This window comes from Acinonyx jubatus, chromosome D1 (assembly GCF_027475565.1).
Source record: "Acinonyx jubatus isolate Ajub_Pintada_27869175 chromosome D1, VMU_Ajub_asm_v1.0, whole genome shotgun sequence".
NCBI lineage: Eukaryota > Metazoa > Chordata > Mammalia > Carnivora > Felidae > Acinonyx > Acinonyx jubatus.
The window spans coordinates 21,266,342-21,290,885 of NC_069390.1; the positions used below are offsets into that span (position 1 = coordinate 21,266,342).

The following is a 24,544-nucleotide window of genomic DNA, read 5'->3' on the forward strand; positions in this document are numbered from 1 at the left end:
TAACACAGCAGATCTTGTATTAAACACTGCCCATTTTTTCTGGATATTGAACAGGGAACATCAGAAGTTAATATTCTCTACTCCAGATACTGTCTACCAGCAAATTGCAGTGCTTAGTATCTGAAGCCCTGAAACTCTAGCAGAACGTTTGCTGATAATTTATAAGAATTCTTAGAAGACTCTGGACAGAATGTTAGCCAGCAAATAAGTTCAAGAACCTATTTTTAGTCTCTAGGAATGAAATGAGGAATTTAGAGGGCTATTGAGTTTGCTGAATTTTCCTTTTCCCAGTGGATCAACAGAAAGTTACTTGTCCCAGGGACCCCGGTCGCTGGTGCCACCCTTGGATATGTAATGTTCCATAACGCCAGGTTCCAGAGCTCTCAGCCTCAATGTCTCATCTCCAATCTGGCCCTGTGTGAGGAATCCCACAGGAATTTAATGAAAGCCCAAAAGACAGTTGATTTCAGGCAGTGTCAATAGAACCTCAAATTCTAATTTGGAGAAGACTGTATCAGAGCACATGAATGAGAATTGCACTGTGTTCCTTCAGAATGCACTCCCTGGAGCGACCCATTTGTTCCCCTATGTGGATTATGGGGATTTTTTTCTATCCTGAAGCAGAGATGTAAATCAGGATTTTGTAAAGGGTAAATGAAGAGCTCCCTGGGTCTCTGAGCTCTTTTCTGTACTATAAATCATGTCAAGATTTACCAAAACAAAGGAGAATCTTTGTGAAATTACAGTTGTTAGTTTCCAATGTGTTTTAAGTAAGTTTTTATTTTTTTAAGTAACTTTTGGAAACAGAGCATTCCATAGGTTTAAGCAGACTCTATATATCTCAAAACACAGTCTTTGACCAGCCAGCCAAATTCCTGACTCTGCACTGTTTTTAGATTGTAATGATGGCCAAAGAGATCATAATTATACTTATTTCCTATTTTACATCTTCTAAAAGTACATTTCCCCCCCTGGTGGGAAACAATACAATGTCACTGTAGAACATTTTGGAGAAAGAAAGCTCTGAAGTAGAAAATGGAGATTGTCTCTTATTATTGCCTCCTAGAAAAAGCAGTATTCAATATTGTTTAAATTTGTATTTAAATTCCAGTTAGTTAACATACAGTGTAATGTTAGTTTCAGGTGTATAATGTAGTAATTCAGCACCTCCATACAATACCCGGTGCTCATCACAACAAGTGAGCATTCAAATTTTTTTAATATAATTTATTGTCAAGTTGGCTAACATACAGAGTATACAGTGTGCTCTTGGCTTTGGGAGTAGATTCACATGATTCATCAGTTACAAACAATACCCAGTGCTCATCCCAACAAGTGGCCTTCTCAATATCCATCACCCATTTCCCCCTCCCTCACCACTTCCCCCCATCAACCCTCAGTTTGTTCTCTGTATTTAAGAGTCTTATGGTTTGATTTCCTCTCAGTTTGTAACTATTTTTTTCCTTCCCTTTCCCCTTGGTCTTCTATTAAGTTTCTCAAATTCCACATGTGAGTGAGAACATATGATATGTGTCTTTCTCTGACTTGTTTCTCTTAGCATATTACCTCCCAGTTCCATCCACATTGTTGCAAATGGCAAGATTTCATTCTTTTTCATTGCCGAGTAGTATTCCATTGTGTATCTATACCACATCTTCTTTATCCATTCATCAGTTGATGGACATTTGGGCTCTTTTCATGATTTGGCTATTGTTGATAGTACTTCTATAAACACTGGGGGGCATGTGCCCCAATTAGCACTTCTGTATGAATCAGCACTCCTGTATCCTTTGGATAAATGCCCAGTAGTGCTACTGGTCAGTCGTAGGGTAATCATATTTGTAATTTTTTGAGGAACCTCTACGTTGTTTTCCAGAGCGGCTGCACCAGTTTGCATTCCCACCAACAGTGCAAGAGGGTTCCCCTTTCTCCACATCCTCGCCAGCATCTGTTGTTTCCCGAGTTGTTAATTTTAGCCACTTTGACTAAGTGTGAGGTGGAGTGTTGTTCCAGTTTCTTATAATATCTCTCCATCTACAATCATATATGCCATGTTGAATGTATATATTTGCACCCTCTGTTTTTGTAATTTAATCTCTCATGACCCAGTTTCTACATCAATGAATAGTTTTCAAAAACATGACTTCATAGCACTTTTTAGCATGGATGAAACATAAAGTCTCATGACAACATAGGATGTAACTTTACTTGGAATTGTTTTACATCTTTTTAAAAAAAATGTTTATATTTTGAGAGAAAGAGAGAGACAGAGTGTGAGCGGGGGAGGGTCAGAGAGAGAGAGAGAGGGAAACACAGAATCTGAAGCAGGCTCTAGGCTCTGAGCTGTCAGCCCAGAGCCTGACATGGGGCTCAGACCCACAAACTGTGAAATGATGACCTGACCCGAAATCAGATACTCAACTGATTGAGACACCCAGGCGCCCCATAATTGTTTTACATCTTTCACACAGCCCTTGTTCTGAAATATAAGTGAGCGAAAAGTCTGTCAACCTAAAAAATATTAGGAAGCACACAATATTTTGATTGTGTGTCCCTAGATGGCTCAGTTGGTTAAGTATCTGACTGTTGATTTCAGCTCAGGTCATGTCCCATGGTTGGTGAGATCAAGCCTCACCTCACAATCCATGCTGATAGTGTGGAGCCTACTTGGGATTCTCTCTCTCCCTTTCTTTCTACCCCTCTGCATGCTTGCACACAGTCTGTCTGTCTGTCTGTCTGTCTCTCTCACTCTCACTCTCTCTCAAAATAAATGAATAAAATTTAAGAATAAAACAATTTTGATTGGTGTTTCAGAAAATTAATCTTGGCTGAACAGGATAGGTTACTAAGGCTGTCACTAAGCAAAAGTTTGTTACTGTAGCAACTTGCAGGAGTTTGTGCAGAGTCCTTAGAGTATTTGCTCTTAGGCCCAGTTCAAAACTTCATGGTTCTTCCCCGTGAGGACATGCATAAGGCCCATCTCCTTAATGGCCCCTTGGATCCATTTTAAAACCCTTTCACATAAGTTATGCCATTTCATTTTATCTTTCACGAGTCTTCTAGGTTGAATGGGGACTTGAAGTCAGGCAAAATGTGGTCCCTGGGTTGTTTACAAGATTCTCCAAGCCCAATCTCTGGAGATCAAGCTGAGGAAATGGCCACAGAAAATTCCTGCTGTTGTTCAAAAAGATCCAGCCAGTCCAGACCCAAAATCATCTCCATTGATATATAAGCTGGGGAGGAAATTGTGAATGGTAGTGTCAGGTCACCAGGCAGTATTTGGATCCAGGAAGGGAACCCAAGACCTGCTAGCTTCCTAGAATCACTCTGTTATTGCCTCAGCCACACGGTAACATGAGCTCCTATTTTACATGATTGAATTATTTGGGCTATTTTATTACCTTGTGATAGGGTTTCCCAAACTTGAAGTAGCTTCATTTTCATAACAGAAATTGGACTTTAAAAAGGTGATGTTAGGGTATTAACATCCTTTATATAACAAATAATCCAAGGCACTAATGCTACCTAAAAAATAAGGGTGCTCTGCAGATACTTAGGGGGGATAAATTTTTGCCCCTGTGGTTGGATTCATGCAGTTGCCTCAAGGCAAATTTATAGAGTTTCAGAATGATATTAAGAAGCCAAATTAATTACAACTTTCCATGTTTTTTGTTAGGTTAATTTCCAAAATTATGGTACAGAATTGATTATGAAGAGAAGGTCCTTGATGGCATCTGTTTTGTATAGTTGTTTTATCTCAAGATTTATAAAACAACACCTACGCTGTTTCTTGTGTTTTAAAGATGTAAATTTTTTTCTAAATTTACATATTGGTTTGATTGGTGCCAGTGGGATCCTATGCAACGAGAAAAGTTTTTAAGCAATTGCTGAAAGAAAAGCAAGAGTTAAGAAAAGCCCTTGGCAGTCGTTGGCCTGATAAGCTTTGCTGCCATATTGTCCTGATATTATATGGATAGGGAGGAGAAAGTTCGTTAGCTTCTCACTTGTGTTATGAGGCCTTCTTATAATTAATATCTACCTGTCTTTATAGACATCAGATCTCTTATTTTTTCATAGGATGAATTCCTAAGACTCTTGACCATATCGACATTAAGAAATATTGGGGCACCTGGGTGGCTCAGTCTTTTGAGTGGCTGACTCTCCATTTCTGCTCAGGTCATGATCTCTCACAGTTTGTGGGATTGAGCCCTGTTTTGGGCTCCTGCCCTGACCTTATAGAGCCTGCTTGGGATTCTCTCTCTCCCTCTCTCTCTGCTCCTCCCTTGCTTGTGCTATTTCTCTCTCTCTCGAAATAAATAAATAAACATTCAAAAAAAGAGTTATTCAATGTACAAGTTATAGTAGCATTCAACTTTTACCTATGACAGGACAATAGAAAATAGAGACAAAAGGAATATTGTTTAAAATGATTAAAACCACGTGTTATCCTAGGGTTAGCTTCGACTGCTACTCTAGAACAGGAAAGACTTGTATGAAAAGAACCAAGAGTGCTCAAAAGTTTTGTCTGTATCTGTGCTTTTAGAAGGTTTCTTGCTGCACCCTGTTTCTGTTCTTTATGCCACCTTCCCCAAGCTGTTCAGGAAGATAAAGTCCTTGCAGGTTCAGCCATTGGTTCATTTTTATCTAACAGGCATCAGTTAAATATTCACTGTATCCAGTAGCACAGGCCAGACATTGAAAGCCTGAAGACAGATGTGTAAGTCCTAGCGATGCCTTTCAGAAGTGAAAGTTCTAAAGAGGTAAATATGCCTGTGAAATTGCATGGTGCTTTGCATTTTTATAAGTAACAAGACAAATGATCATGGATTGTATTCAAAGGTTCAGAGACAGTGTGGATTGCCAAGTCAGAAGGATGAAGGAGGCCTTTCATAAAGAGGTGGGGTTTAAGTTTGGAACTGAGGGCTTGTTGGCACGTAACTTTGCCCCTGCCCACCCTGTGAAAGTCAGGAAAAGGGAAAACCTTGGTAATAAATGACAAAACTCTTACTGCACAGTGACTGGCCTCTGAAATAATTTGCTTTTCCATACTTCCCTTACTTTACTTCCATAAAAGTTTGTATTTTCTAAATCGGGGCCCTCTCTAGAGAGCTTTTCTAATGAACTGTGTTACAAAAAGTAGGATGCTGTCTCACATCTGAAACAGAAATCATTACATTTTGAAGAGACATCTTAGAAAAAATTTATTTTATAAAGACTTCCTCATTAGTGCTTATTAGTAGTGATGCACGCAGAGCACTATATTTGCCCTGCCTTTAAGAAGTTGATTTTGCAACTGTATGGACATAAGAGCACCTGAGAGATACATACTTGGGCAAAGCAGAAACACGTATGCACACGTTGTGTGTATGTGTGCATGCATGTGTTTGTGATTGGGGCTTGGAAGAAAAAATGTGTGTCAGAGACAGAAGGAATTATGCAGAGATACCTTAAATAAACTGTTGACTTACAAGATGAAATTTGACAATTAGTGGTGACCTACTTCTGTGTGGACTTGCAACAGCCTTCACTGGCACGTAGGGTCATGGGCAAGTGGTGTCCCTCTTGAGGCTTCCTGGACCTCTGCCCGTCTGCTCTGCTTTACCCTCATATACGTGTCCAATGCACTTCATGTTCAGGCACTCTCAACACATTATTTACACAATTTACATTTGCTTTGCTGAAGAGGTACCCCTCAATGACAGTAGCACCTTACTTTAGACAAAGGGAAGGCAGGAAGATTACAAAGGCAAGAGAGCTCAGAAAAAGAACATGCTTAGCCAGAAGAGCAATAGTATTAGAAACTCTAAGCCAGCATCTATTTCACAGTAAATACTAATATGGAATAAAAAGGGAGGATAAAAAAAAAAAAAAAACAACAAAGCTTAACACCAGTCTTCAAAGCCAGTGTATATGCTTTCCAAGTTCCCAAAATAAACCCTAAAAATGTTTTCTCCCTGGAGAAAGTCTTATCGTCTAAGGAGACTAACCTTTGAAGACACAAAAGCTTAGGCGCATTTCCTCTTCTGTGGCTTCTGTGGATTGCTAAGTTTGCCATTCTTAAAATCAGAAAGGTAATGTCTACCTTATAATAGCATTGAGAGGATAAGGAGAAGAGCATGAAAGTTTTTGGACAGTGTTATACATCCCACATATGAATTAAATAATAGCTAATTTTTCTAAGCAATTTGTGATTAAAAAAATAATCTATCGCTACCTGTAGTAACTCATTTAGCTCTCAGGGTAAATCTTAAAATAGTTACTTTTATACCCATTTCAGAGATTAGAAGATAGAGGCATGTAGAAATTAAATATCTTTCCAGACTTATAGAACCAGCAAGTAACTGAGCCAGAATTCAAACTGAGGCAACCTGCCACAGAGACTAAACTCCCAGACCATCTGCACTGCTGAATAGTGACTGTGAGTAATGTTATTAATACTATTTCTTTTGTCTTCTCCTTCTAGGGTATTGTCACCTCTGATGCTCTTCTTAATTTTACCTTGAAAAAAGTCCTTAAGTTAGCATCTTCTTTTAGGGTAATCTCTGTTTAGTGATTATCTGTTTATAAAGGATTCACTTATAGTAGGACTTGTTGCATACAATTATTGATATTGTCTGAATTCTCTGAAGATTGAAGATCCAAGTTAAAAATACTTAAATACCAACACATTAATTTTTCTATAACTCTAAGCAACAAAATGGATATATGCACAATTTATGTACGTAATAAAATCTGTGTAAACACATGCTGGTGGCCTACTTTCCTCCACGTCTGCCTCGTTTTTTAAATCTGCACTCTCTTTTTACATCAGGAAAAAAGCTCTTTTTTCACCTTCTCCCTTAGTGTCCTACCCTTGTCAACTGGACCTAAGAAATGCAGTACAATACATTTCATGTCACAGTGTGGGTTTCGGTATTGAACACAATTGTCTCATCCTAGGCAATGAGTCCATATGTAATATCCATTTCTTTGGGAAGAGTTTTGGAAAATAAGCCTTTCTTCTTTTTGTGGCCTTTATTTGAGAGCTTAGCAGAAATAACATAAAACAATTCACCATCAAAGTTTCTAGAAAATCAATGCATGGTTTACCTCTCTGTCTCTGCCCTCCATATTTTATTAGATATTACAATGCCCTTATTTCCATAAGGAACAGTGCTACATTATTCCCATTACTTTTTCTATGTTGCAGCTAATATTTCACCTTAGTAGAAGAACAGTAGATACTAGGAGCTTATCTGAGCTCATTCCACACTGATTCACGTATTTATTCATTCAAAATATTATACAGCCTTTAAAAAGAATGTCGTAGTTCTGTGTGTTTTGACATGAAAATATGCTCAAAATTTAATAAGGAAGAAAAGAGGCTAGTTACTGAAGATGTATTAAGTAAAGAAGAAAAAAGCAAGTTGTAAGACTATGTTTACTAGAATCATATTAAAAAAAAAGTAAAATGATTCTATGTTTATATGTGTCTATAGAAAATCTCTGGAAGGATATATTCCAAATGTTAACGCTAATTACCTATCTCTGAGAAATGAAATTACTTGGATATAAGGGCGGTGAGGAATAGAATGAATCATTCTTTGTTATTTATATGCTTTTGTATTATTCAGTTTTGTATAGTTTTAATATTACATAGCACTAATATAGTAGTTAGAAATAAGTGATTTATATCATACCTGTTATTATAGGATTCCATGCTTACACAAATACTGATGAGACATTGCTGAACTTGGTGATATTATAATCTTAACACATGGGATAAGATAAGTGAAAGCAATAATTATAACGCAAAGAGAAAAGTGTAATCAGTTTCATAAGAGAAATGCACACAGATTTGAGATTGGGAGAAAATACACGTTATTGTGCATGTTAAAGAAATACAAATAGATAACTTGCATCCAGTTGAGAATGAAAGATTTTAGCAGTCAGAGTTGTTTAGCTTGAAGGAATGTTTGTCTTTTCTCCTTTCTGTTGCTGGTGCCTAAAATACAGTAGGTGCTTAATAAATGTGACTTGTAGGAAAGAGGAAAGAAGGAAGGGGGATATTAAGTATAATGGAATAATCACCTGGTCATAGAAATTTAGAGCTGGGTGGGATATAGAGATTATCTCATTTCATGCTTTAATGCTCTCTGGAAGAACAATATAATTCCAGCATGGTGCCCTGTGATGGATGGGACTTCACCTGAGTTCCACCTAGAAGTTTTTATTTCATCTACTTTTATTACTAGAAAGTTAATGATCTAGTTCAACCTTTAGTTTAGCAATGAAACACATTTTTCGATGGGTGAAATATTTCCTCTGGTATAGGGATAGCTAGTGATACATTTAATATTTGAACCCAGAATTTCTGAATGCTCAGGGGTTCTTAGTAGTGTTTCTTCAATGACTATGAGTCCAGGCAAAACAGCTAGCTTGTCCAAAGTTATGGGGCTTGAAGTATATTTAAATAGAAGACGTATTCAGGAACAGTGAACAGCTCAGATTGAATAGAACACATGACTTATGCTGGGGACCCAGGCTGGACTTCAGAGCCATTTAAGAAGAGTAATGAGAAGTATACCCATCAGGATGTTTTATGAGGTAGGGGAAGGAGCGTCTTCTGCTTTTTACCAAAATGAAGGAAAGGAGACCAGATCTAACCTCCTGCCTGAAAGAAAAAAGCAAAACAATCAAACAACAAAAAAAGTACAAAATAGATGACATCACAATGTTCAAGACAGTGAACATTAAGCAATAAAGGACAGTGACTATGGAAAGACAATGAGAGACAATTCAGAGCACCAGATGTGCATTCTGCAATTGTCCCAGCCACCTATCTGCTGTGAATCTCCAGGATCTGGTGTGAAAAGGGGGAACTGATACAGAAAGCAGGGAGGTCAGGGGAGCTAGAGTTCAAAGAGCTGAGGTTATCAGAAGGGAGAGAGCTGCAGACAGGGACAGCAGAGCAGAGAGAGAAAATGAGAGAAGAGTTCTATAGGGGTCTGCTGTGGTTTCTCCCCCAGATTAAGTGATCAGTGAATGTGTGTGCAGAAATGACTGTGGCTCTGGGGGAGCATAAAGGTTAGAGGGAATGATAACCCAGCTCTCACCCTTGGTTAGGAATGGCTCCTGTTCCTGCTGGCCAGAGGAATTCATGAGGCTCATAATTCATGAGTCCATGAAAAGGACTTGCCTCAGCAGGAACAAAATTAGCCCTAAACTAGCCTGTGCTATTACTAGTGTACGGAAATTAAAAGCAAAATTCAAAAGCATCAAGTTATCTCTAAGAAACCTCACTGCATCCAACAACAACAACAATAACAACAAAACTAGAATGGATTCCAATGTTCTAAGTAGCTCTCATTTCTCCATTTTTAATCATAAAGATTATATTGACAACTTCTGTTTTTTCTAGCTGAGATTTAAATATTTTATAAGCATAATGAATTAGAAACCAGAAAAGTTAGCATAAAAATAATAATATATGATCATGATGTAGTTTCTATGACCCCAATTTCATAATTCCCTATTTAAAAGAATTTCATAATTCCCTATTTGCCTCTTTTTTCAACATATTTAATTGATAAAGAGCTTGCTCTGATAAAAATGCTCAGACTGAATTTTTGAAATCCAATTCATATATATTGATTGCTGGATCTTTGGGTAACAACCCAAGTTATTTGAACTCTTCTTTGGGACTTACTTGGAAGTGCAAATTGTTTTGCCTGTTGGATAAATCTGCCCATTTAGTACAACACCTGTCTGGAATATACAAGAGCAACAATTCCTTTCTCCACGGAGGGTGGATTGCTTAATATACCCACTGTTCTTATCTTCCTTAAAGATGTTGAAGTTCTTGGGGCGCCTGGGTGGTGCAGTCGGTTAAGCGTCCGACTTCAGCTAGGTCACGATCTCGCGGTCTGTGAGTTCGAGCCCCGCGTCAGGCTCTGGGCTGATGGCTCAGAGCCTGGAGCCTGTTTCCGATTCTGTGTCTCCCTCTCTCTCTGCCCCTCCCCCGTTCATGTTCTGTCTCTCTCTGTCCCAAAAATAAATAAACGTTGAAAAAAAAATTAAAAAAAAAAAGATGTTGAAGTTCTATATTCTACTACTGATTCCACTATAACAGCAAAAATTTGTCTTGACTTCTAAAATAATTTATCTTCCTCTTCATGCTTATGACTGATACCTGCTTCATGAGTTTGAAAATTAGGGTCAGAGGAATTGCACTGCCTACTATGTATTAAGGGATATGATTGTGTTTAACTGCTTATTATTTTTCTGGGTCTATATAGTCTGTCTTAAGATCATTTGCTTTAAGTCTGTGGTAAGTTAGCCAGAATCAGCTGGTAACAAATTAAGAAAAAAAATGCTTCTTTGGCTAATTTGGTAGAATATGGCCAGCCAAGAAGGTAGCAAGGGTGAATGCCACTGAGGAGGGCATGGCTAATTAAAACTGGCAAAATGAGCGTGATTGCACAATTCACCTATGTGATAATGCTGAGAATATGCAAGCTGAGATGAATAGGAAAGATGAAGGAGTCTGTCTTTTTAAAATTTGCCATTTCTTTCTGTTGATAAGCATTGATCAAAAGTCAAGTGTTGTTAAATGTTAATATATAGACCAAGATTACCAAGACTCATACAGGAGAAAGGCATCCACTTCAAGAATCTGTATCACATCTCTAGTAGAGCGTTTTGGGGAGACAGAGGTCCTGGCTAAATTGTCTGAAGCCGACTTTTGTTAATAGAGTCAGCAAACTTCAAGTTATTTCGGCTTGTGAGTTTCTTAATGCCAGAGGCAATTTCTTTGCCTCCTTTCCAGTGAAGCTAGAAAAAAAATGTATTTGTGTTTTGCAAGTCTTGCAGATTTATAAGTTTTTGTATTGAAGGTGAACCCACTCATAAGAGAGTTCAACAAAATTATTCTTGAAAATAAAAATCTCGCAAGTTACATGAAGATAAAATATCCTCTCAAGCTGTTTGGTTCAAATCTATTGCTGAGGCATCTGTGAATGGTGAATGTTTCTAGTTTTGTTTTTTTTTTTCTTAATAGGAATATTAATGCATGCTTCAACCCTTCGTTAGCATGTAATAAGATATTCCCTTTGTTTATTGATAGAATTTTCTTCTGATAATCTATTGATTTTTCAAGTCATTCTTTACTATTTATCCAAAGGGAACTAACGTTTGTAGGAGAGCTAATAGGTACTACAGACAACCATGAGTGTTCACAGTTAGTACCTAAGGCAACCTTAAGATAATGCATTTTGGCTAAGGGAACTGAAGTTTGGCGAATTTAAGCATTTTTCGCTAATAAGAAATATGCCAGAACCTGGATTAAAATCAGGCCATTTTTGTCTCAAGGTAAAGACAAAGAGAGAGCCCTTCATGGATTAGGACATTGCAACTAATCTCTGTAGACCTGACCTACTAGGCCAGTTTTTTCATGGGTTTTGATTATGTGTAACAAGACTCCTCTTTGTCAGGAGTGAAATGCATTCCTCATTAGAATGAAGATACTAATGTCTGTTAACATTCCAAAGACGTCTGCCTTTATCGTGTTCATACCCACCTTGATCGTATGCCCTTCTGCCCACCATCACCACTTGATGCCAGTTGTAAATGGTGGAACACAGGTTATATCAGAATCTGTACAATGTCTGTAATTTCCCATTTAAATGAACTGGATAAAACCTCTCTTGGGTCTAACCGGGACGTTTTGTGGAAATGCTCTCTAACTCTGTTTTAAAACCTCCTGATAATAGAAGGAAACCCAACTATAGCCCACAAGTGAATTCTTAGAATTGCATTTTCCTTGGCAGGTAGATGGTTTTGCTTCATGCCAGAATGGAAGGTAACGGAAAATATTGGCTAAGAATATGGGTTTTGAAGTCAGGCAACGGAGAATTGTAACCCAGTACAGTCATTTGTGTGATGGTGAGCAGTTATTTAAACTCTTCAAGCGTCAATATGCTCCTCAAAACTTGGGGAGAGAATAGCCTGCCTGCAAAGATGCAGTGAGAACAGAACATTATAAGTGTGCACAGCACCTAGCATAACACCTAACACTCAGCTACTGATCATTTCCTTGATGCAGGGAGTGAGCTGAGATTTTGCACAGATCACCTCATAGAGAATTGTTCCTTCCACAAGGTAGATGTGATCTTGTTGCCATTTCACATATAAGAAAGCCAAGGTTTACAGAAGTTTATATAAGACATGACTCTAGTCACATAACTTCACCAGGATACGAGTGTAGGTTTATGTCTACTGTCAATACCTGAACTCTTAAGCCTGATCCTATTCATTTTATACCTGTGATGCTCATGTCACCTTGAAGTACGTAGGTGTGTATTCCTGATATAATTAGTAATGGAGGCTCTGGCTTATTAAATGACTTGTTTATGGTCACATGATTGGTAAAGAGTGGAGTCAGAGTTAGAACATAAGTCTGTGTGATACATACTGTCTTTTTACGGCTAGTGTCTCCTTCTCTTTCACTTCCTGAATTCGCCATCTGAATACACTCTATACCTGATGAGACTCTTTGTACCATGCAGATCCCGTATTGTCTCTCTCCAGCATTAATCGCTTTAGTGACTCCAAATTATCTGCAGAGTGAAGTCAACCATCTTTGTAGAACTTGCCTGACCCTACCTGGCTGGAGTCCTGCCTCCCTCTCTGGTCTCATCTCTTGAGGTACTGCCTGCCAACCCCCTTGGATATATCCTACAGCCTGGTGCACTCCTTGTAACTCCCCATTTGTCATGTTGTTTTATGTCTCTGTGCATTGGTTCATGCCTGGAATACATTTACTCATCTACTTTGAGACTTCCTATTCATTTTTCAAAACTCTTTCTGAAATCCGGTTCTACAAATAAAACTGACCACACCCATGGTGTTGGCCACCATGACTGATTGGCAGCCCTAACTGCTGCTGTCAATATCCACCAAGGCTTTTGCTGCCAGGCAATGATTCCAGTGAGCTGCTCTGAGCCAAGGACTGCTACTAGTTCAGGCCTATTTCTATGAAACACAGGACTCCTCTAACAGGGGACTTTAGATCAGGGATGTCCCATGGGCCTAGTGGAATCTTTCTTGAAACTGTGCAGCAGTTCCAACCTCTTTCTATCCAAACTTCTGCCCTTCTATTCTCCTTTACCCATGTGAGACTCCTACACTAGTCTAAAAGCTGTCTTTTCTTCCTATTGATCGCTCACCCTTTGTCCTTCATAGACATTTCCCCCAATGCATTTCTTTTATGTCTATTTCCATTTTGGTGTGTGCTCTTTGATGGGCCCGAACTAACATAGCCATACGGGTACCCTTCTCTATTCTGTAGATACACCATCACAAGCAAAATAGCACATTTATTTCCTATTTCTATTTCCTAATCAGATTATGAGAACAGTAAAATCAGGAAAAAACATTGTATGACTCCATTTATTTTTAGTACTTAGCAGATCGCTTAGTACTTAGTTGGTACTTAATAAGCATTTGGATAAATGAGTGCTGGAAGTATGATCTTATCTAACATGAATTTATTTAGGTGAAAACAAACTAAACTATGTGTTTACTTCTCAGCTAACACTGCCAACCAAGGTAAGGATACCTGGAAGTTAGCTTAGGGTCACCAATGCTAGGCTTATGTTTTACAGTATTACCATTTGGCTTCTATATGCCCAAAATATTTTCTTGAGTTCAAATGAGTTTTCATGCTTATGAACTTAATTTAACTAAACTGAAATCTTGAATTCTCACTGAATATCTCTCATCACTAAATGAAGCAGCCTTGATTAATCACTCTGAGCATTTCAAAATATTCTGTCAGTTAACCTATATTTAACATAAGCATCTGTAAAATCTATATGAGAGCATTCATTAGAAGGAAAGCATATTCTTGGAGAGATATAAAATCAGATAGTGATTCTTAATATTTCAAGTTAGGAGTAGGGTATAACATGTTTCTATTTATTACTAGCAAATCTATTACAAACCTGCTCTAATCTATACAATGATAAAACTTATTAGTGTTTGTTTGTTTGTTTCATCAGGTTGGTATATATATAATATATATATTATATATTATATATTATATATTATATATATAAAAAAGAGTCTATTTATAGTTGAATTTTCTTTTCACATAAAATTACATTGGCAATCTAACTCTGAAATACTATGTCATTGCTTGATAGTAGCCAATTCTACTATTTATTTCACTCCATTTTTCACACTTGGGATCTGTTAGAATTTTTTTTTTCATGTGTGATCTCTTAAATATGGTTTGTGCTGCTCTTGTACCAGGGATGATAATAATAAACATCATTTACTAAGTTTCTCTTATATGCACCAACAAGTATGTGTTAAATGTTACTATCCCCATTTTTCAAATAATATACTAAGGATCTAAGAAGTAAAATAACTTGGAAGGCTACCACACAACCAAGAACTAGATTATCAATGCTTTGAACACAGATCTGCCTGATTTTTTTGGATTATCTAATCTGAGTTGTTTACTGCTTTGACTATAAGGATTGAACATCAATCTATTGAATATTTTAAAATATTAAGAGCATGCAAGCTCTTCTAAAAACCTTGAAGTTTATTCTAGAACCAATACAGAGTCCCTTGGGTTTCAGTGCAGAGGAAAATAATACAATTAGATATGTGCTTAAGTAATACGTGGAAAGTGGATTGTGTGAAAGATGTAAAGGGTGTTAGATAAAACTAGAAAAAAGGGGGGCACCTGGGTGGTTCAGTTGGTTTAAGCGTCAAACTCTTGATTTCAGCTCAGGTCACGATCTTACTATTTGGGGAATTGAGCCCCACATCGGGCTCTGTACTGATAGTGTGGAGCCTCCTCGGGGTTCTTTCTCTCCCTCTCTGTCAGCCCCTTCCGTGCTCCTGCTCTTGCTCTCTCTCAAAATAAATAAACTTAAAAAAAAAAAAAGCCAGAGAAAGTGATACCTGAAAACTAGTTGTTGACAAGTCTAAGTAGGAAGGCATTTGGGTCTGATCCAAGAAAGTAGGCAATGGTATGGACAGACAGGGAAGATTAGAGAAACTCTTCTAAACTCAAATGAACTGTGCAACAACAAGTGAACTGTGGGCCTTTGGTCGAACCGTTTAGCCATCCTACACTCGTTTGCTCCTCTGTATAATGGAGATAATAAAATCTATTTCAAAGTGTTATCATGAGCTTTAAATAATAGTATATTAGTATGTACTTACATGGTGCACACTATGAGTCTATGTACTTTATAAGTACTTATACTCACAGCTTCAATAGTTAAGTACTATTATCAGTTTTATAGATGAGGAAACTAAGCCACATTGCTGAAAAGGACAAAGTGATGGAGCCATGGCAATGTAAGATTAAAATAATAGGATGAATTATGTATCTGGTGCATAGTCTGTGCTTTATAAATGCCTGTAATTAACCACCTGGAATAATGTCCTTGAGAGGTAGAACCAAATAGGACTCATGTCTGTAACAGAGTAATCTAGCACTTGGTGTGAACTAAACTGATTGGATCCTCATGGACACAGTGCAGGCTTTGTTCTTGGTGCTGGGAATACAGTGGTGAACTAAACAAGCTCCAGCCTTCATGACATTTTTTTTTTTTCTTGTTGGAGCAGATGTTCTGATGACTAGGTGATTGAGTGAAGGAAGCAGAGTTGGAAAACTAGTTCTAAATTATTTTCTGCAACACATTTTTTTCTGGAAACATTTGCTCAAAAACTGCCATGGAAAGAAGTCTCTGCAACCTCTAGTGCATTTTCAGTGAGGTCTAAGGGAGGAAATTTGTCTCCGATTTTTTCTCAAGCTCTTTCCATTTTCATAGAGGTAACTTTCAACTCTGGACTGTTACAGGTCTAGTGCTTGCTACAAACTAGCTTCTTATTTTCTGGTAAACCCTCAGCTCTTAATAATAGTGCCTAAAACAGTGAGCACTGTTAATGTGTGTTGAATGAATGGGATGAGTGAATGAATAAATAATGGATTTTTTTTTCATTTTGTAGGGCATTCATTCCTTACATATAGTAAGATGATTTCTCAGGAAAAATGGGATATTTAAGAATTATTAACTGGCATAAGTGCTAGAATTTACTGTTGTGCAGAGAAGATATAACAATTTGAAAGTGGTTTTTTAGAGCCATTTGTAACAAGCATTGAGAAGATAATTTTGGCTACATTTATGTAAGCACCAAAACCATGGCATCTCTTTGGATTTCAGAATTGTCATAATGCCATCTTTTTTGTTGTTGTTGTTCAATTAAATCTCACTTTCAAAATTCATATCATAGACACTTTTTGAAAACATTAATGTTCAATATTTTACTATTTGGATGATATTCTTTCCATTTGCCCCAACCCTATGTGGCCACCTACCCACTCACCTTCAGTAGAGTTATAGAATTTCATCAGTTCCAGATCGTGTCTTAAAACATGCATTTGTAAGACACAGCGTTATATTGTATCATTTTCTAGTTGGAGAAATGCTTGGAATTCATACAAGTAAATATTTCTTTCCACACAAGTGTAAAGATACAAAAACTGAAGGAGCAGTTAACTCCTTTGTACCTCAGTTTCCTTGAGTCTATTTTACTTAGATTATATTTTTGAGAATGCCATGTTTACCTGCCTCAAACTAACCATTGGCAATTTTAAACCAATCTTATACAACACAGAATGAGAATCAACCATGTAATGAACTTACCCTAATATTGAGCATATTGTATTTGTTCATCATATGGTACCTACAGCTGTGATTTGATTGTAATGATGGTGATTATACAAAATACATCCTTGGTTTGGGACAGGTGTATTCAGAAATTGTCCCTTAGTTTGTTGTCAAGTATAGTGAATTATCTATAGGATTACCTCACCCTTCTCTTGGAACTTTTTCCTGTGACAGTTCAGAATCATTGTAGTGTTCTCATCCAAATGAATAAAGGTCAGAAGAGATTAAGTTTGGTTTTGTTGTGTTTTGTTTTGTTTGTTCGTTTTGTTTTCCCCTGCCAGAATAGCTGTTTATCAGAAAGAAGCCAACTGTCAGAACTAGAGGAGGACCCAGGCCTTGGCATTCATCTTCTTCCCTTTCTACCAGTGCATGATCAGTACTGATAGAACATTCTCAAGTGATTCTTTGAAGTGACTCATGCAGTGTCAAGGAGACTGGCATTTGTCATAACTATTTTATTGGCTATTGGTGAATCATACAGTGAATTCTGCTATTACTCCAATATTACAACGAATCAGTTGAGAGTAGCAATTACAAAGAAGAGTGAATCACTCTTGAGAATGCTTCTCAGATAAATACCATCAAATAACCAGGTCTTAAAGAATGTTACTATAGTATCAGTGACTCTGTTTTTAAAGTCCTGATTAGGCTTCCAGATACTCACTAAACTTTCTCAAGTGTAAAAGTGACTGGCTTTGGGGAACTCTGCTGTATTGACTCCAGATGTTATATTACTGGGATGGCAAAATGATGACACTAGTTAACAATGTATTTTTTAATTTTTTTAATGTTTATTCATTTTTGAGAGAGAGAGAGGAGAGGGGGAAGGAGAGGAAGAGGGAGAGGGAGAGGGAGAGGGAGAGAGGGAGAGAGGGAGAAAGGGAGAGAGAAAATGGGGAGGGCAAAGAAAGAGAGAGACACAGAATCCCAAGTAGGCTCCAGGCTCTGAGGTATCAGCACAGAGCCCAACGCCGGGCTCCAACTCTCATAAGCTGTGAGATCATGACCTGAGCCAAAGTCAGACGCTTAACCGACTGAGCCCCTCAGTTGCCCTAATAGTTAACAATATTGAAGTGTGTGTTAGAAAGTTGCTAAAAGAGTAAATTTTAAAGTTACTCATCACAGGGAAAAAATTGTAACAACATGAGGTGGTGGATGTTAACTAAACTTTTTTGAGATAATTAGACATATTGTGGCAATATATATAAACTTACATAATGTTATATGTTAATTATATCTCAATAAAACTGGGAAAGTAATTTTTAATTAATATTGTTTTTTTTTTCTAAACAAGCAAAAAAAGCAGAAACAGACCGATAGACACAGAGGACAAACTGGTGGTTGCCAGAGGGGGAGGGAGGAGAGTGGGTGGGTGGGCAAAATGGGTGAAGGAGAGTGGGAGGTACAGGCTTCTAGTTATGGAATAAATCATAGGGATGAAAGGTACAGCATAGGGAATATAGTCAATGTTGTAGGGTGACAGATGGCAGCTACACTTGTGGTGAGCATAGGATAATGTACAGAATTGTCAAATCACTGTGTCGAACACCTGAAACTAATGTAACATCATGTGTCAACTACAATTAAAAAAATCAGTCCTCTGTGTCACAGAACTGACTAGGCTGGCACCTGTTTCATAACTTACCAGCTGTATTGTTGTATAAATTACTTAATCTCTCTCTGCCTGTTTTCCCATTTTTAATGGGGATAATTATAGTAGCAAACTCATGGATTATTTGAGAATTAGATGAATTAATACAGATAATCACTTAGAGCAGTATCTGATCTATATATAACAAGTGTTCCAAACTGTCAGATATTATTGATATCATTATTAATTTTATTATTAGAATATGACATATTTTCCCAGCTCTATAAATCAGGCAAATATAAATTGCTTATTTTTAGATGTTAATAATAGTTATTATGGTAGAAAATGGCCTATTTTAAGATCCAAAAACCCAACGTCGGTACTGAGTTCACCATAAATTAACTTTATGAACTATATCAGATCTCTGAAAAATCACAGAAAAACATGTTTGTGTCAATTGGAATGTAATATACAATTGATATCAGGATTGAAGTAAGACTCCACTATTTTGCATATTCAGGTTGTAATGTCCTATTTAGTGCCTTTTGATACTCAGATTACATTTTTTACTGATTGTTTCATTTTATTTACTCAGCTCCCTTGGGCAAGTGACTGAGTTGATGTGCTTACGTTAGTTGTATTGCTGAAGATCTGGGACTGAATGAAGTTACACAACCAAAACATGGTGAAATAGAAACTGGACCTTAGGTTTTCTTATGTCAAAAGAATAAACCCTTTAACAAACACAGTTAAGCCCTGACCATGTACCAGCCCTAATTCAAGGCACTAGAAGCATAGCAGTACATAAAATCAATGAAAATTCTTGCCTTCGGGGAGTTTACATGCTTTTAATGGAAAAAGAAGAATGATTTTTAAAAATCTATATGTGAAAGACATAGTTGACTAGATGGAATAAGTAAAGAAAAATTAAGGTAAGAACAGGGATAGGCAGTACCAGATGCAGGGGGTCCTTCCTTTACATAGGACAAACAGAGAAGCTTCACTGAAAAAAAAAAAAGAAATTGAAGGACTCCCAGTGGAGGTTTGTAAGAGGTACAGCTGGACCAGCAGAAAGAATATTACTTGAAGAGGGAACAGCAGAAGCAAAGCCCAGAGGATGAAACGTACCTGGAATTTTTGAGGAAAGCCAGGAGACCACTGTGTTGTGAGCGCAGTGAACGAGACATCTGAGAGCTAACATAGGACCAGAGCATGTAGGATTTTGCTAACCCTTTTATTGTTTTTGGCTTTTATTAGAATAAGATGGAAGCTACTGGAAGACTTTGAGAAGAGAAGAGGCTTAATCCGATTTATCTTTTAATAGAATCATCCTGGCTGCTATTTTGAGAGTAGACAAAAGGAAGGGATAGAATAAAATAAGAAGACTCCATTGCAAAAAACTTAAAACAACACATAGTGGCTTAGACCAGTGTTTTAGAAGTGTGGATGGGGAAAAGTAGTCCTATTTCAGACACATTTGGGATATCTTTTGAACTTAGCACCGATGAGATCTGTTAACATACTTGATATGAGGTATGAGGGAAAGAGTGGCGGCAAGGTGAATCCAAATGTGTAGGCTTGTGGGGGGAAATAAAGGTAGGATGGAGGTGCCCTTACCTGAGGGAAAAAAAAATTAGGAGGAGAAAATTGAAGTTTAGTTTTAGATATGCTAATTTTAAATCACCTATGAGCACTCTAAGTGGGTCTATCAAGTAAACAGTTGATTTAAGTATGGCTCTCATGCAGAAGTATAGACTAAAATAGACATTTGGCAATCCTGGGTGTAAAGATGATATTTAAAATCATAAGCTTGGAATAGAACTTGAAGGGAGGGAGTCTAATAGAAAATAAGGGATGTTCAAGATGTAAGCCATGGTGTACTGTATTATTACAAGGCTGGAAAAATAAGGAGAAACCCTCAACGTAGACTAAGAAAATGTAACCAATTAGGGAAGGAAGACTGGAGAGTATGATATTCTGGAAGCCAAGTGAAAACAGTATTTTAATTGAAAAGAAATATCAGATGGAGATGGTGTAAAGTCCTGACTGTAGCATTACTAAAATGTCTGATTTACACCACAATAAAGTAAGAAGCAATTATCCATTATATTTGAGTGTCCATTATGTGCACAGGGCAGATGGTGATTAAGGAGAAACCAACCAAACAACCAAACAATTTCCACAGATAAAACATTCTTCCTGCCTCTGAGCTTTAAAGGCAGGAAGAGAGAATTACAAACACTGGTTGTAAGTCTCATAATGACAAGAAACACTCTGTGGGAATATAGATAAGACAGAGATTAAATTTGATAGGCAGTTTCAGGGGGAAAAGGTCATATTTGAGCTGGGTATTAAAGAATGACTGTTATTTCTTTGGGTAGGAAATAGGAAATAGGAATGGACAAATAATAATGACATTCCAGGCAGATAAGATTGCGTAAGCAATGCCACAAGGGCATGAAAAGTCAGAGCATGTTCAGGAATGAGTAATAAATTCATTTGACTAAAATAGAGGGTCCAAAGTATGAAGGGAATGAATAGGTAGATATACTTTTTTGCCTTTTATGGAAAATCTTACTCAACATTTCAGTAGAAAGAAAAGTTTGATAAAGGGAGATATTTATCCAAAATTAAATATTATGATTACTATAATTTTTTATTTTATGTTTTTAAGTGTATTTGTTTATTTTGAGAGAGAAAGAGAGAGAGGGAGAGAGAAAGAGAATGACCAGGGTGGGGCAGAGAGGGAGAGAGAGAATCCCATGCAGGCTTTGTCCTGACAGTGTGAAATCCTATGCAGAGCTCTATCTCGAATACTGTGAGATCATGACCTGAGCCAACCTGAGATGAAATTGAGAGTTGGTTGCTTATCCGACTGAGACATCCAGGTGCCCCCGATTACTATCATTTTTCAAAGAAGCCTTTTATAGTCTACCAAAAGTCTGTCAACCTAAAAAATAAAATAGTTATTTTACTAGCAAGATGAGATTATTCAGGACTACCAGAGAAATTGCGATTCAGGACAAGCAAATCATGGTGAACTACAGACAAGTCTGAAGAGACAATGGGACTATCAGCTTTAATTAGGCTTTAGGAGGAAATTGGGGAGGATTGTTTGGAACAAAAGTTCATTAGAGAGGAAGAAGTTTGAACTTGTAGTGGGTTCTCATTGGCTGCAAGTATGTTGTTGCTGAGGGGGGAAGAGAACTTTCTTCTTTTTCTTAAAAGCAGGAGATAAAATTCCCATGTGAAAAATTTCCTCCCTTCTCAAAATAACTTTCATCCTCCTATTTTTTTGCTGATTATGCAGGCCACAGGGAGTGGCACACACTAGAGAGCTCCCCAGCAGGACTTCCCATCTCCATGTTAAATGAGGGTCCTTTTGTGGTGCCTGGGTGGCTCAGTTGGATAAGCATCTGACTTTGGCTCAGGTCATGATCTCACGGTTTATGGGTTTGAGCCCCACATTGGGATCTGTGCTGACAGCTCAGAGTCTGGAACCTGCTTTGGATTCTGTGTCCCCTCCTCTCTCTGCCCCTCCCCCACTTGCGCTCTCTCTCTCTCTCTCTCTCTCTCTCAAAAATAAACAAACATTAAAAAGAAAAAGACTGTAAATGAGGGTCCTTTTATTTATTCTTACAAACCTCAAGTCCAATATGTTGTAACATTAATACCTTCTTGGAAAATACATAGAAATATAAATTCTTCCCTGTAAGTTATTCTATTAGGTGGATTTTAATTCAAATAATGTTGCTTGGGCTATTTTCTAACTTAAGTGTAATGTTGTGTTTTAATTTTATCTCTTTCCTAGAAATGGTTCTCCGTATTGCAAGGCTGCAAGATCATGCAGAAAGAGTGGGACCAAATAAACTGGAACATCTGACACACTGAATGAATGTGAGTACAACATTAACAGCTTTTAAAAAGTGAGAAAGAAAAATTATCTTGTGACTTAAAGTGGCTTGGAGTCAGTCGATTGTGACTGAATGTGGATAACTGCTGGATCCTTGGGATGGGTGAGCTCTCCCTGGGGATGGTGGGGTTTGTGTGTGCACCTGTGATGGGACTTGATTTCTCCTCAAAGCTCACGCATTGAATTTTTGTTTGGAATCACTTTGTCTCTCATATCTGCTCTGCTGCCAGTAAATCTTTGAAAGCCTGCTTTTTGACCGCAGCTGTAATGTATTTCCACCTACTCTGCTCTCAGACTCCTACTCAACCCCCTATTTGCCCTTCTTTTATCTTTCTGTCAGTGTGGTCCCCCGACACCATGATTAGTTTGTTTTTTGTTTTGTTCCCCTCCCTGAACCTGAAGTCAGCCAATTGTACTGGGGGTTCTCTCTTATCTTTCTGTTCTCTCCCAATCTTATCCCATGTTACACATACTTTGACAGTTGCCAGGGTGATATTTATTTGTGTAGTTATTTGAATATTTTATGTATTCATTTTATGTATTTTATGTATTTTATTTGAATATTTTATGTATTTTATGTATTAGATCTAATGCCCCATGCAGGCAGGGATCGTGCCTGTTTGCTGAAACATCATACTCAACATTTCCATGCTGCCTGACCCAGCCTGGTCCTGAGTAGGATTTGACCACTTCACATGTTCCCACACTTTCATAATTGTTCAAAATATCTGTTTTTCTGAAACTCATATCTTTCCTAGACTTGCTCAGTTTCACATAAAAAAGCCTCTTGCTTTCTCGTAAAGATAAGGCTCTCCAATGTGAACATCACTAAATTTTTCTTCACTGTACCTTAAAATATCTGTTTCTATCCTTGCCGTATTTCTTGTTTCCCAATGTAACCTCCTACATTAGATTTTAATCCTAATGCTTTACCTGTGTTATCAACTTTATTAAATCAGCTATTCCTCCCAGATTTGCATCTCTCCATTTTCCTGGTTCCTTCCACACAGACAAAAACCAACCATGCTTATGTTTCCCTTATCATGAAAAGATTCAACCATCTAAAACCAAATCAAACAAACCTCTTCCATCTCACTGTTCTCAGTTTTTCCCTCTAATCTAGCTCCTTTTATCCATTCAAACTTCTGTAAACAATGGCTGTTCTTTGCCCATCTGTGGTAAATTCCACAAGAGAAGGGGCTGCTTTTACTGTGTTGTGCAGCGTATTTCTAGTATCTCGCACAGTATCTAAAATGGTCAGAACTCAAGAATTAAGTGAATTAATTTTAGCTACCGTTTCACTTCCTACACTGGACCTGAGTGTTAAAATTTTGCTTTCAGGGTGGGGGGTGGCCCTGGGTGGCTCAGTCAGTTAAGCCTCCAACTCTTGATCTTGGCTCAGGTCATGATCTCATGGTTCATGAGTTCCAACCCCGCATTGGGCTCTGCACTGACTGTGTGGAGACTGCTTCGGTTTCGGTCTCCTCTCTCTCTCTCTCTCTCTCTCTCTCTCTCTCTCTCTCTCAAAAAACAAAACAAAAAACTTAAAAATTGTGCTCCTAAGCACTGCTTAAATTACCCTCACCATAATAGTTCCCTTCTTTGTCATTCAATCCCTGGTCACATGCAAATACTTCTCTTATATACCATATCAAAATCTATCTTAGTGACTGTTAACTGTCTATGCCTCATCACTTCATCAGAGTCTCAGGAGGTCAGGACAAATAATTTGGTTATTTGTTTGGCCCCTGGGTCTCCTAACAAAAGGCTTGCCAGTCATTAATTATTAATGAGTTGAATTAACACTTTAACCCCTAAACAATCCTTTAACATTGTTCTGTTCACATTTAGTATTACATTTAATAAAATACTTTGACCCTGAAATAATAAAAGCATGAAATCGGATAGCCTTTTAAAAACCATTTCAAATCATTAAAATAAAAATTTTTGAAAAACATGCAGAATGAATCATATATGTGCTTTGTATTGATGATCCCTGTATTTAAAGAATTGAAATTATCCATATGTATGGTATGCACACATCTGCACACACATATACACATAAAAAGTATGGTTGTGACCACTTGATAAAAGAATAGCCATTGATCACATTATTTCTAAGAAAATAAAATCTTTTCCTGCGTCTTTTGAATTCACCCAGTAAATGCCCACAGGAGAACATAGAAAATCCTTAAGAAACTGTGTGAGGCATCTGAGCAAAGGCTTAGGAATTACTCCACGCTCACCTTCTCTGTGTTTTCGTGTTTGCCTTTCCAAAATAGGTTCTCGTGTTTTTCCCTGTTTATT

The 24,544-nt window shown here is 37.5% G+C and overlaps 1 protein-coding gene across 7 annotated transcripts in view; it reads left to right on the forward strand.

Annotated features, from left to right (window-relative positions):
• The window catches only part of LRRC4C (leucine rich repeat containing 4C), a 1,189,416-nt gene that overhangs the window by 469,218 nt on the left and 695,654 nt on the right, over positions 1 to 24,544 (forward strand). For all 7 annotated transcript variants that reach the window (XM_053203287.1, XM_053203288.1, XM_027072859.2 and 4 more), the window contains one exon: positions 22,136 to 22,221. The gene's annotated coding sequence lies outside the window, so the exon portion shown is untranslated. The remainder of the gene's footprint in view (positions 1 to 22,135; positions 22,222 to 24,544) is intronic.